General features: G+C 41.3%; 1 pseudogene; it reads right to left on the bottom strand.

Moving 5' to 3' along the window:
- Positions 1-943: 943 nt before the first annotated feature.
- On the bottom strand, positions 944-2,291 carry LOC121481039 (annotated as a pseudogene).
- Between the last annotated feature and the right edge of the window lie 10,299 nt (positions 2,292-12,590).

Below are 12,590 nucleotides of genomic sequence, written 5' to 3'. Positions count from 1 at the left end.
CTAGAGTCAGAGTCCTGTTGTGGGAACCTGGCAGTAGGTGCTCTGCTCCTAAAATCATATAGATTGTGGGTGAGGGTGTGTGGATCTATAGGGAGGGCAAGTTATCATGTATGAAGGAATTATTGGGAATTCAGGAGACAAGCTCACTGATGTTCATTATAAGAATGACATACTGATTTTAACCATATTCGATCAGCCATAGGCAAACTATAGCCCAAAGGCCAAATCCAGTCTGCCCCTGGTTTTTGTAAATATGCTTTTATTGGAACATAAGCACACTCATTTGCTTCATGTTGTCTATGGCTGCTCCTGTTCTACACTGGGAGAGTTGGGTAGTAGCAGCAGAGAACATATATTTCATTTCACAAAGCTACCATATTTACTATCTTGCTCTTAACAGAAAAAGTTTGTTGACCTGCTGCTCAAAATGAGGCCCCTAACCCAGGAGTCCTGGTATCACCAAGGAGCTTGTTTGGCCTCTACTTGGAACTATTGAATCAAAATCTGCCTTTTTTTTTTTTTTTCCCAATTGAGACATTTATTTGCATGTATGTATTACATCCCTAGATAAATAATTCCAGGATTTTCCCTCCTGTGTGTTTTAATCTTGTCTCTTCATAGTCCATGATACCAGTATCAGTATAATGAAACCAAACCAAGGGCATAGGAACAGGTTATTCTGCCGTTTTTCTTGTTGTATATCTTTTTCTTTTTCTTTCTTTTTTCTTTTTTTTGCAGGCCGAAACCCTAGTTTATTTCAGCATCAGCAGCATCTTAGCCATCACAAAAATAAACTCTACGAAGGGCGACAGAAGTCTCTCCAGTGAGGCTAAGGGCTCAGCCGCCAAGTGGTGAACATCAGAGGGGTGCATGGCGGGCACTGCTGGGGCAATAAGTTAGGAAGCAGTGGGGCTGGTGGTGGTGGCAGATGCGGGCTGGGGCCTCATTTCTGGGCAGGCACAAGGTCATCGATGGCCTGGCCTTGCTCCAGCAGCTGGTCCATCTCGATGAGCAGCTTCACACCATCCACCACCATCTGTACCAGCTCCACCTCTGAGAAGCCCAGGTGGTCTGTGCTGGAGACATCAAAGATGCCATCCACAGTAGCTGTGTCCACAACACCTGTGCCTCGTTTCTGAAGCCACAGATGCTTGAGCACCTCCAGGAACTTCTCATGCTTGCCCAGGTGGGGCAGCTTGATGTTCACACCTGCCCACAGGCCTGTGCCCAGGTTGGATGGGTAGGTGAGGATGTAGCCAGCGTGAGGGTTCCACGTGAATTCGTAATTCTTTGACTTGAAGAGGTTTCAACCTGGGTGAGGCTGTTACAGAAATGAGTGAACACCTCCTTCATGTTGCCCCCTTTCTGCATGGAGATGACCCGCAGGTGGTCTTCCTCGTTGATCCACACCAAGAAGGTCTTATTGTCATTGTGCCAGATGCCACGGGCGTCCTGCCAGTCGCAGGCCATGCCGGAGACCGGGAGCAGGGGCTACACGGGATTATCAACGAGGAAGCGGTTGTCGATGAGCTGCTGCTCATCAACTTGGACTGGCCAGGTCGCCGACCAGGCTCGACAGAGCTTCCACAGCGAGCTTCTCAGATGCACTGTGGCTGCAGTGTGGGGGTGTGGGGGGTGGGGTGGGGAGTGGGGTGTGGGGGGGGTGGGGAGCGGGAGGCAGAAGCCGTGGATGCTGCGATGGTGCGCACCCGCGAGCTCAGCACATAGTTGGGGCCCAGGTTGTCTCCGCCCTGCAGGTTGGCGGGGTTGAGGTCGGTCTTGTGCTGATCACTGGGCTTGTAGCCGCCGAGCCAGTCCTCGATGATGGGGTCAAAGAGCTCCTTGAACACGTCATATGACTCCTCAACGCCTGCCGTGCAGCCCACGGTCATGATGTAGGGGTGGCCCGGGTTGTCCACCCCGGTCTGGATGACATCGTCCACAGGGAAGCCGCTCGGGGTGCTCTTGGAGCACAGCTCCGCGTATAGCTCGGGGGTTAGCACCTCGGCCGTGGGGTTGTTGTGGCCGCTGAGGTCGGGGAACTCGTCCTCGGCCGGGAAGCGGAGCTTCAACGTGTTGTGGCTGTTGGTAGAAGGGCATGGCGGTGGCGGGCGGCAGCCGGGTGGCCGCGCGGGGAAGGGGCGCTCGCCGGTTGGCAGCTCCGGGCGCGGCGGGGGCGACTCTTGTGTATCATATCCTAGATCATTCCACACTTGTTTAACCTCATGAGGTTCACAACAGCTTTCCAGTTCTGTGATCATCAGTGATTTCAAATTTACCAATGTAACCATGCTTCAGCATGATAGCTAGAAACTGGACAATGACTTTGGAGCATGGCCTAATAAGCTACTATTTGTCTCTTTTCAGTATTGTTGACGTTCTGGAGAGCATCAGTCAGGACACTGTTGTGCATCATTATGACAGCATGGAAAGATGGCACAAAGTCTGCTTTTTAACAAGATCCCCAGGTGATTTGGAGATACATTAAACTTTGAGAAGCACTATATTAAACTCAGTGGGCACAACCAACACTATTGAAAGTTTCGTTTCACATAAGTCTCTTTTTAGCTCATGGGACATGATGCAATCCCCCAGGTACATTAGACTAGTGTGCCACTATCCCTGGATTTGATGTAGTAATTTTTTTTTTTTAAGATTGTGTCAGGCCTGGTTCTGGCTAAATCAGCCTGGACAATGGGATATCCAGCTACAGTTTGTTAAGTGTCTACTCACTCATTCAGTTGTGACAAATATTTATTGAGGGCATACTCTGTGCCAGCCATTGAACTACAAATGGGGAGCAAATTGGCATAGTCTCAGCCCTCATAGTTTTGTGAAGCTTTCACACATCATCTAATTTAATTCCTTCTCTAATCTCTGATGTAGGTACTCTAATCCTCATGAGAAAACTTTGGGAGACTGATTAACTTTCTCTAAGTCATACGGCTGGTGAGTGGCAGAGCTGAAAATTGAACCTATGTCTATCGGATACCATGGTTTATGCCTTTTTCTATGTAGTATTGCTAAACATGATTCTAGGAGATTATAATCTAAATTAGATCTATAGCCAGAGAACAGTGTTTTATAGATAAGAAACAGTATTCTTATCTCCCACTTCCCAGATACAGCCAAGATGATGCCGCAGGCTAAAAACTAGAGGAGCTGAGCTCTTCTCCTAAGACCTTCCCTTCAGAAGTGACACACCTGCCACTTTTATCTGTGAGAAAGACAGATGACTCTGGTTCAATCACTCCTTCCAGATAGTTGAAGTGAGAAATTTACCTGAGGTTCTAGGGTAGGATTAAAAAAAAAAAAAAAAAAAGCACTTCCCTGAGGAGAAGAGGGATCAGGGTTAATGCTACTTCCTCCATGGGACTCTCAGGATGAATTTTATTCACTGGGATCACCTTACCTTTTTGAGTGTCCCTTCCACCTATTCTATAGGTCTCCTCAATGGACCCTGCCCTCACTCCTTGCCTTGCTCCTCAATCATTCCATTGTACCATCTTGAACTTCAATTCTGAGATCTTCAAATATACCTCTCCTATACATGTATATCTTCAGCTGGAGGAAAAAGATAAAGTGGAGAGAATGTGAGAAGTGGGCTGACCAGGACATAAGTGCATGAGGAAGAGAGAAATACACAGGCAAAAATGGTGTAAAAATGGTTAAATCTGTAATGTGAGCATCACTGAGTAAAAAATTTTAAAGCTAGATTAATTCTCATGAATGTAACATTACAAAATAGGTATCAATTTCCCTTAGCCAGCAGCAGTGACACACAATTAGATATTTTAATTCTATGCCTAAAGCATTACCGTTCAGAAAAAGTAAGGCAGGTAACTGAAAAGTTGCAAAATCCAGCAGCTAGAATCGGGAGTGCTCCTGTTCTGAGACAGAATCAAGCACCCAGGAAAAGAAGAGGTGAGGCACAAATGGGAAGGGGGAGGAAGTTGAGGTGATGTAAGACTAAGTAGAAGAAAGTCTGGCAATTAAGAGAAAGGAAGTCGTTTGACATTGGAAAGTGCCTGGCATGTAAGATGAGAACCTGGCAAGGGATGGACAGGTGACGAATCAATGACAACAGATCTTGCCTGCCATTATCTGGGCTTTGGAAATAAGTTGATGAGGCTTGGATTTAATAAATATTAAAATTCTAAAAACACTTAACTGCTGAGGGAGGCTGTGTAGCAATCACCGTATGAATAGATTTCTAAGGCTAGACTAGACACCCATCTATTATGGATGGTTTGAGACTAACACATCCATCCTGCTACCACAAAGAGAATTTAATGACCCTGCAGGCCTTCCTTCCAAACTTCTAAAAAGCTGAGGTGGGTGGAGGGAGGGAGGTTAAATGGTGCTAACTTTCATTCTGTGGTTTTATCACAGATTCCCTGCCATTAATTCAGATACAGTTGATGAGCATTTTCTCTGAACAAAAGAAAAGATTTAGTTGTCCGTCTTTTCATTAACATTGCTGTCCAAACTTTATATACCTTTTCATACAGTTATCTCCCTACATTTATATATCCCCAAACATGGTAAAGTTCTACTAGATAAGTTTATTTGTAATTTATAATAACTTGAACAGGGGCTGGGTTAAAATTGAACTTTGCCTAGCAAACCCATTCCATCGTAGATTAAAATTTATATTTTAAACAAAATCTGGATTTAGAATGACAAATTTCCTTGAATACTTTAAAGCAGTGTCTTATGACAGGAAACTAAAGTGATGATCACCCTCTGCGAAAATATTTTTAGGAAAGAGTGTCTGTTCTCATATTTATCTCCCCACTAGACTATGAATTGAAGCCCATGAGGCAGGGGCTTTTTGGTTTGTTTACTGGGTGTTCCTGCCATTTAGCTCAGGCTGGCACATAAAGGATGCACAGTGAGTTTTCTGATAAAATCAATCAATGGAAAACTTGGTGGGATTTTGAAGCCCTGTCTTAGGACATGGTGGGAACTATCTTATATTAGGAAGTTTTACGTAGGTTTTTATCCAGGTTCCCCTGGTTACTGAGAAATGTGTAATCTAGGACAAACCACTCAACCTTGGAGTCTCAGTTTTCTCATTTGTAAAGTAAGGATAGTAATAGTACCTATGACCCAGAGTTATTGTGAGGATTCAGTGAGCTAATGTACTGTCCTATTAGATTTCAAGTCATCTATAAAGCAGGGTTTTCTATGCTATGCAGGGTTTTCTATTTCTATGCAGGGTTTTCTATTGTATTTCTATTGTAAATACAATAGCTCAGACATGCAAGCAACCCAAGTGTCTAGTGTCTATCTATAGGTGAATGGATAAAGAAGATATATATATATATACACACACACATATATATTTTATCCATCTATATACCATATACTATATAGTATACATATATATAGCTGGATAACACAAAACAGTACATTGATTGTGAGGAGCACTGAGTATATAGTTGTTGAATCATATTGTACACCTGAAACTAATATAATACTGTATATTAACTATACTTAATTAATGTGTTATAAGTGCAAAGATAGACAAATAGATCTGTGGAACAGAAGAAAGAGACCAAAAATAGACTCTTGCGAATATGGAATGTGATAAATGATGAAGATGAACTTGCTTGCCAAGGAATAGGTTATTAAGTGGTGCTGGAGCATTTGATTGAAAAAAATTACCATCTTATACCATTCATAAAAACTTTTAGAAGAAAATATGGGAAAATATCTTCATCATCTCAGGTATGAAGGATTTCTTAGTTTTTATATATTTTTAAAGAGATTTATTTATTTGAGAGAGAGATAGAGTAGGGGGAGGGACAGAGGGATCTCATTACCCTGAGATCATGACCTGAGCTGAAACGTTGGACATTTAACTGACTGAGTTGGGTGTTTAATTGACTGAGCCACCCAGGTGCCCCAAGTATGAAGGATTTCTTTTTTTTTTTTTAATTTTATTTATTTATGATAGAGAGAGAGAGAGAGAGAGAGAGTCAGAGACACAGACAGAGGGAGAAGCAGGCTCCATGCACCGGGAGCCCGATGTGGGACTCGATCCCGGGTCTCCAGGATCGCGCCCTGGGCCAAAGGCAGGCGCCAAACTGCTGCGCCCCAGGGATCCCGTATGAAGGATTTCTTAAACAGGACATGAAAAGCACAAAACATGAAGGAAAGTGTTTATTCTTTTTGTGTTAAAAATGATGTACATCAGGGGCTTTATAGACAAAGCGAAAAGCTAAGTAGCAGATTGGAAGAAATTGCTTATGACCCAAATGTCCAACAAAAGATACACATTTAGAATATAATGAAGAAGTACTAATCAGCATCAAAATGCTGACTGTGTTAGTTTCCTGGGCCTGCTATAACAGATTACCACAAACAGAATAACTTAAAAACCAGAAATTTATTTTCTCACAGTCCTGGAGACTAGAAGTTCAAAGTCAAGGTTTCACAAGGCTGATTGGCTCTAAGGAAGAATCATTCAATGTCTCTCACCTAGCCTCTGGTGGTGGCCATCAATCCTTGACATTTCTTGGCTTGTAGCTGCATCACTCCAATATCTGCCTCTGTCTTTACCTGGCCTAAATTCCCTGTGTCTCCATCTGTATCTTCACATGGGCTTCTTAGGCCACCAGTCATTGTATTTGAGGCCCACTCTAATCTAGTATGACCTCATCTTAACTTGATTACATCTGCAAAGACTGTACTTTTTTTTTATATAAGATTTTATTTATTTATTCATGAGAGATAGAGAGAGAGAGAGAGAGAGAGAGAGCAGCATAGACACAGGAAGAGGGAGAAGCAGGATCCACGTAGGGAGCCTGACATGGGACTCAATCCCAGGTCTCCAGGATCAGGCCCAGGGCTGAAGGTGTAGCTAAACCGCTGAGTGACCCGGGCTGCCCAAAGACTGTACTTCTAAGTAAGGTCTATTTTGACGTTCTGGTGAAACACTATTCAACCCCCTACAGTCTGCCATCTGATCCTCCAAATTCACATCTGTGCCATATGCAAAAAACACTTATCCCATCCTAACATCCCCCAAAGTCTAATTTAATTAATTAATTAATTAATTAATTAATGTCTTCATGAGAGACACACACAGAGAGAGGCAGAGACACAGGCAGAGGGAGAAGCAGGCTCCATGCAGGGAGCCTGACGTGGGACTCAATCCTGGGACTCTGCATCCCCCAAAGTCTTGATTTACTCTGGTATCAACACTAAACCTCAAATCTCATAATATAAATAATCTAAATCAGGTATTAGTGAGACTCTGGGTATGGTCTACCCTGAACCAAAATTCCTCTCCATCTATGACCTCTGAACCTAGAAAACAAGTTGTCTGATTCTAAAATACAATGGTGAGACAGACATAAGATAGATACTTCCAGTCTGAAGGGAGAAAATGGAAGGAATAAGAGAAACTTGTCTCAAGCAAGTTCAAAACCTAACAGGAAAATTCCATTTAGTTTCAAGACCTGAGAATCATTCTTTGTGGCTTGATCCTTCCTCTGGGCTGGAGGAGGCCTCTTTAGCGGGTGCATCTGGATCCATCTCTTTGTTCTCTGCCTCTGTGTCTACAGTACTGCCGGAATCATTCTTCCTTTTACTTGAAGCATAGCACATATTTGTAGTTAAGTACAGCTCATTTCCTGCCATTTCCTTCAAAGTGGAATCTTTGAAGTCTGACAGCCTTCCTCATTTAGTTGTATCTCTGGCCCCTTCATCCAAACTGGTAGTGTTTCTACTGATATACTATTCTCAAAAAAATATGTTGATCTTCCATATACATCAAGGGGATCCACACCATTACATAAGAGAGTTCTCCAAAGATCCTTGGACCCATTTCTTTTTTTTTTTTTTTAAAGATTTTATTTATTCATTCATGAGAGACACAGAGAGAGAGAGAGGCAGAGGGAGAAGCAGACTCCACGCAGGGAACCCGATGTGAGACTTGATCCCAGGACCCTGGGATCACGACCTGGGCTGAAGATAGGTGCTCAACTGCTGAGCCACCCAGGCACCCATGGAAGAACCCATTTCTATTCCTGGATTCTGCTGAGATGGTTGATTAGAACCATAAGTCACAAATTTAACCTCCTCAGCAAAAGTTTATCTAGCTACACTCTTGGTTCTGTTTCCAGAGCACACTATCTGGATAGGCTGAGAAATCTCCAAATCATCAAGTGCTGGTTCCTTTTTGTTTAATATTTCCTTCCTCAATTTATCTATTTCCTCTCACATTATACTATAAGCAATAAGGAGAAATGAAGCCACACCTTCCATACTTTTCTTGGAAATTGTTTGAACTAAATATCTAAGTTCATTGCTTACAATTTCTACTTTGCACCCAACAGTAAAACACAATTCAGTCAAGTTCTTTGCCATTGTATAACAAGGATTGCTTTTCTTCCAGTGTCCAGTAATAGGTTTCTCATTTCCTCTGAGATCTCATCAGGAGCACCTTAGTCTCCATATTTCCAAAACGATCTCTTCAAGGAAATCTAGGCTTTTTCTATCATGTGCCTCAAACTTTTTCTAGCCTCTACCCATTACCCAATTCCAAAGCTACTTCTATAATTTTAGGTATTTGTTACAGCAGCACTCTACTTCCTAATACTAAAATTTGTATTAATCTGCCTCAATCTTAGGGTTCTCCAGAAATATAGAACAAATATGGGAGATATGAGAGAGGGGAGAGAGAGAGAGAGAGGCAGGTTGGGAATTTAGGCAGGAGTTGATGCTGCAGTTTTGCACTCTTGAGACAGAATTTCTTCTCAAGGAAGCCTCAGATTTTGCTTTTAAAGGCTTTCAACTGATTAGATGACACCCACTTACATTAATGGGAGTAATCTACTTAACATCAACTGATTGTTGATGTCAACCACATTTACAAATCTTCAGAGCAATACCTAGATTAGTGTTTGATTAAAAAACTGGGTACTATAGCCTAGTCAAGTTGACATATAAAACTTACCATCACACCAACCATAGAATAATGGACAAATAATAAGAATAGCTAATTCATAAAAGAAGAAACTAAAATAGTCAATAGCATAGTAAATTTATATAACCACTTAGAAATTTAGATTCCTGTGTAAATAGGGGCTGAACAGAAAATGAACCATCTTATGTTTTCTAGGTATAAAAGGTTTAATATATGAATTAGGGGCTTATACAACTATTGGAAGAGCAGGAGAGTAAAGGTTGGAGAAATCACAATCACAGATTAGATGCTACCAAGAAATTCTCTAGAGCTTGCTGAGAAGGTGCCATAATTATCAAGAACCTGAGAGCCAATTGTCTTAGTCCGCAGTAGTGAAGCAGAAGCAGGTGGTGTTCAAGAGCTTTCTGGGAAACTACAATGGCTTTAATGCCTTCCCACGTATCTGACTATAATTGACTTCAGAGAATAATAGTATCTCCTCTGCTACTCTCCATTTCATCTTGGAGAATATATCTTTACATGCCTCAGACTACTAGACCCCTGGAAAATTCATCATGTAACAGTCTCCTTAATTTTTTTAATGTTTATTTTCTGCCCACGTGTCTTACAAAGGCTTCCAAGGTATTTGCTAAGCAATTTCCTGTTCATTAAGTATAGTCAGCAAGATGTTATCAAGGTAGTGAATCAAATATCTATGGAAGTTGGTTACATAATATGGAAAGATGATATAATCAAAGTTTCTATACAGTCTAGAGTATGACAGAGAATTGGAGAATTGACACAGACTTGAGACAAGATAATGAAGGTATATTGTTTCTGCTAAGTAAAAGGGCCCTGCTCTGGTTATCTTTGCACATGTGTGCGGATCGCCCCCCACCCCCCTTGCACAGTAGAACAAGAGAGAGCAATGCCTTCCTTATCTCTAACAGTTAAGTGCTCCACTTGGCCTCCATCACTCTTATCACACATTGAATTCAGGGAGCCCATTTTAATGACAGCATTTCCCACTGTCTTGCAGAGAATGGCAATACAGAACCTTTTAAAGGCTGCTAGTGCTCCCTTCCCAATGCATTTTTTCAGTCTGGTGAAAGGACTGTATTTTTAAAAGACTGCTGTAACTGATCATTTTGCCATCTTCAAACCAGAAGTCCTATACCTTGCCCTTTTCAAACCACTTAATTTGGCTTTTATTCCTATTATTCCAATGCTCTTATTAAGATTACCAGTAATCTCATGTTGCTAAATCCAAGGGACATTATAACCTTTAGCAGCATTTAACAATTTCTGTTCTTAGCTTTAATATTGCTATTCTCTTTTGGAGTTCCCTGTACATCTCTGCTTCTTCTCTGTCTTAAGCCTGGCTCTTCCTCCACCATTCATTGTTTAATGTTAAGGTACCTTAGGACTATTCCCTCAGCTCTTGTCTTTTCTTGTCACACAAATCATTCTCCTTAGGTCATCTCATACATCTCAGGTCTTAACTTGGGTTGTACTCTTTTCCTAGAATACTCTTCATCCCCTTGCTGCCTGACTAATTTCTGCAGGTCTTTAGATGTTAGCCTAAATGTCACTTCCTGAGTCTAAGACTTCCTTGATGCCTTGTTAACTAGGTTAGGAACCGTTTTTGAGCACTCAGAACTTTCTCTTTACAAAAGTTACATTTCTAACTACTTATTCATGTCTCATTTCCTGCTAAGTTGTAAGCACCTTGAGAGCAGGGGCAGTGTTAATACCTAACATAAAGCCTGGCATGGGGGATCCCTGAGTGGCTCAGCGGTTTGGCACCGGCCTTTGGCCCAGGGTGCGGTCCTGGAGTCCCGGGATCAAGTCCCGTGTCGGGCTCCCGGCATGGAGCCTGCTTCTCCCTCCTGTGTCTCTGCCTCTCTCTAGATCTATCATGAATAAATAAATAAATCTTTAAAAAAAAAAAAAAAGCCTGGCATGTAGGTGGTGCTCAATAAATATTTATAGATTATTCATAGATGAATACATAGAAGTAAGGATCAGGTTGGATTTCATTTCAGATTCCTAAACATCTGTAGTCTAACCTTATTTGTTGAATAATATATATATTACCCATAATTTATAACACTATCTTTTTCTTATATACTGTCTATTTCTAGGTAATATTTTCAATCTTATTGCTCTATCTATGTGTGAATATGGCAACATTATGCTATTTTTAAAAATTAATTTTTATTTTAGAGTAATTTTAGATTTACAGAAAAGTTACAAAGAGAATACAGAGAGCTCTGGTATACTCCTCACTCAGTTTCCCCCACTGTTAACATTTTACATTAACAACTGTGGTACAGGGCAGCCCGGGTGGCTCAGCAGTTTAGCGCCGCCTTCAGTCCAGGGCCTGATCCTGGAGACCTGGAATGGAGTCCCACATTGGGCTCCCTGGATAGAGCCTGCTTCTCCCTCTGCTTGTGTCTCTGCCCCTCACCCCCCTCTCTGTCTCTCATGAATAAATAAATAAAATCTTAAAACAAAAACAAAAACAACCCATGGGACATTTGTCAAGACTAAGAAACTAACATTGGTACATTATAATTAGCCAAATGCAAGACTTTGTGTTTCACTCATTTTCCCATTAATGTCCTCTTTCTGTTTTAATCCAGGACATTTAGTTGCTATTACTTCTATTAGTTTCTCTGGTCTATGGTAGTTTCTTAGTCTTTCCTTGTTTCTCATGACTTTGATAGTCTTGATATACTGGCTAAGTATTAGGTAAAATATCCCCGAATCTGAGTTTGTCTATTTTTCTCATGATTATACTGGGCTTATGAGCTATTGGAAAGAATATCACAGAGGTCAAATGCCTTTCTCTGCATATCCCATGGGGGGTAAATAATAATCAATGACATCACTGATGATGTTAACTTTCATCACTTGGTTAAGGTCAAATCTGCCAAGTCTTTTCACTGTAAAGTTACTATTTTTTCTTTTCCCTGCCCTACCTCTCCCCCCCCCCCCATCCTTTCATAGAGAGTAAGTATAGCTGAGCCTTGGAGGGAAGAGGGCAGAAATTAAGCTACACATCCTACTTATGCAATCTCTACATGTTATTTGGAATTATTATTTTTAAGATATTTATTTCTTCATAAGAGTCAGAGAGAGAGAGAGAGAGAGAGAGATAGGCAGAGGGAGAAGCAGACTCCATGCAGGGAGCCCAATGTGGGACTCCATCCTGGGACCCCGGGATCATGCCCTGGGCTGAAGGCAGGCGCTAAACCGCTGAGCCACCCAGGCATCCCTGTTATTTGGAATTCTTCTGAGAGTTTTACCACTGTTTTAATTATAGTTTTTAAAACATTTTAAGTTTCTGTGGAGGGAGAATCTTCACTCATCTTTTATTATGATATTATGTTATAATTAAAAAATTAATTTGATGACAATTAGAATTGCACTTAAAAATACATTAATTCAAGGATTGACATCCAGGAATATGGTAAGTGTCTCTATTTAGTCAAATTTTCCTTTATATCTCTAGGAATTATTATATGCTGATAATAAGTTCTGAAAGCACATAAACAGATATGCAAGGATCTATTTTATAGTCAGACACTATAGTCCTGTGACTTGACAGTCTGAAGACTGAAATAATGTCCAGATTGTCCCAGGGAAGAAACTTATCAGAGATATAAAG

Source organism: Vulpes lagopus, chromosome 23, assembly GCF_018345385.1.
Source record: "Vulpes lagopus strain Blue_001 chromosome 23, ASM1834538v1, whole genome shotgun sequence".
NCBI lineage: Eukaryota > Metazoa > Chordata > Mammalia > Carnivora > Canidae > Vulpes > Vulpes lagopus.
Note: the sequence above shows the minus strand (reverse complement) of the source record. Positions and strands in the feature narration are given on the sequence as shown.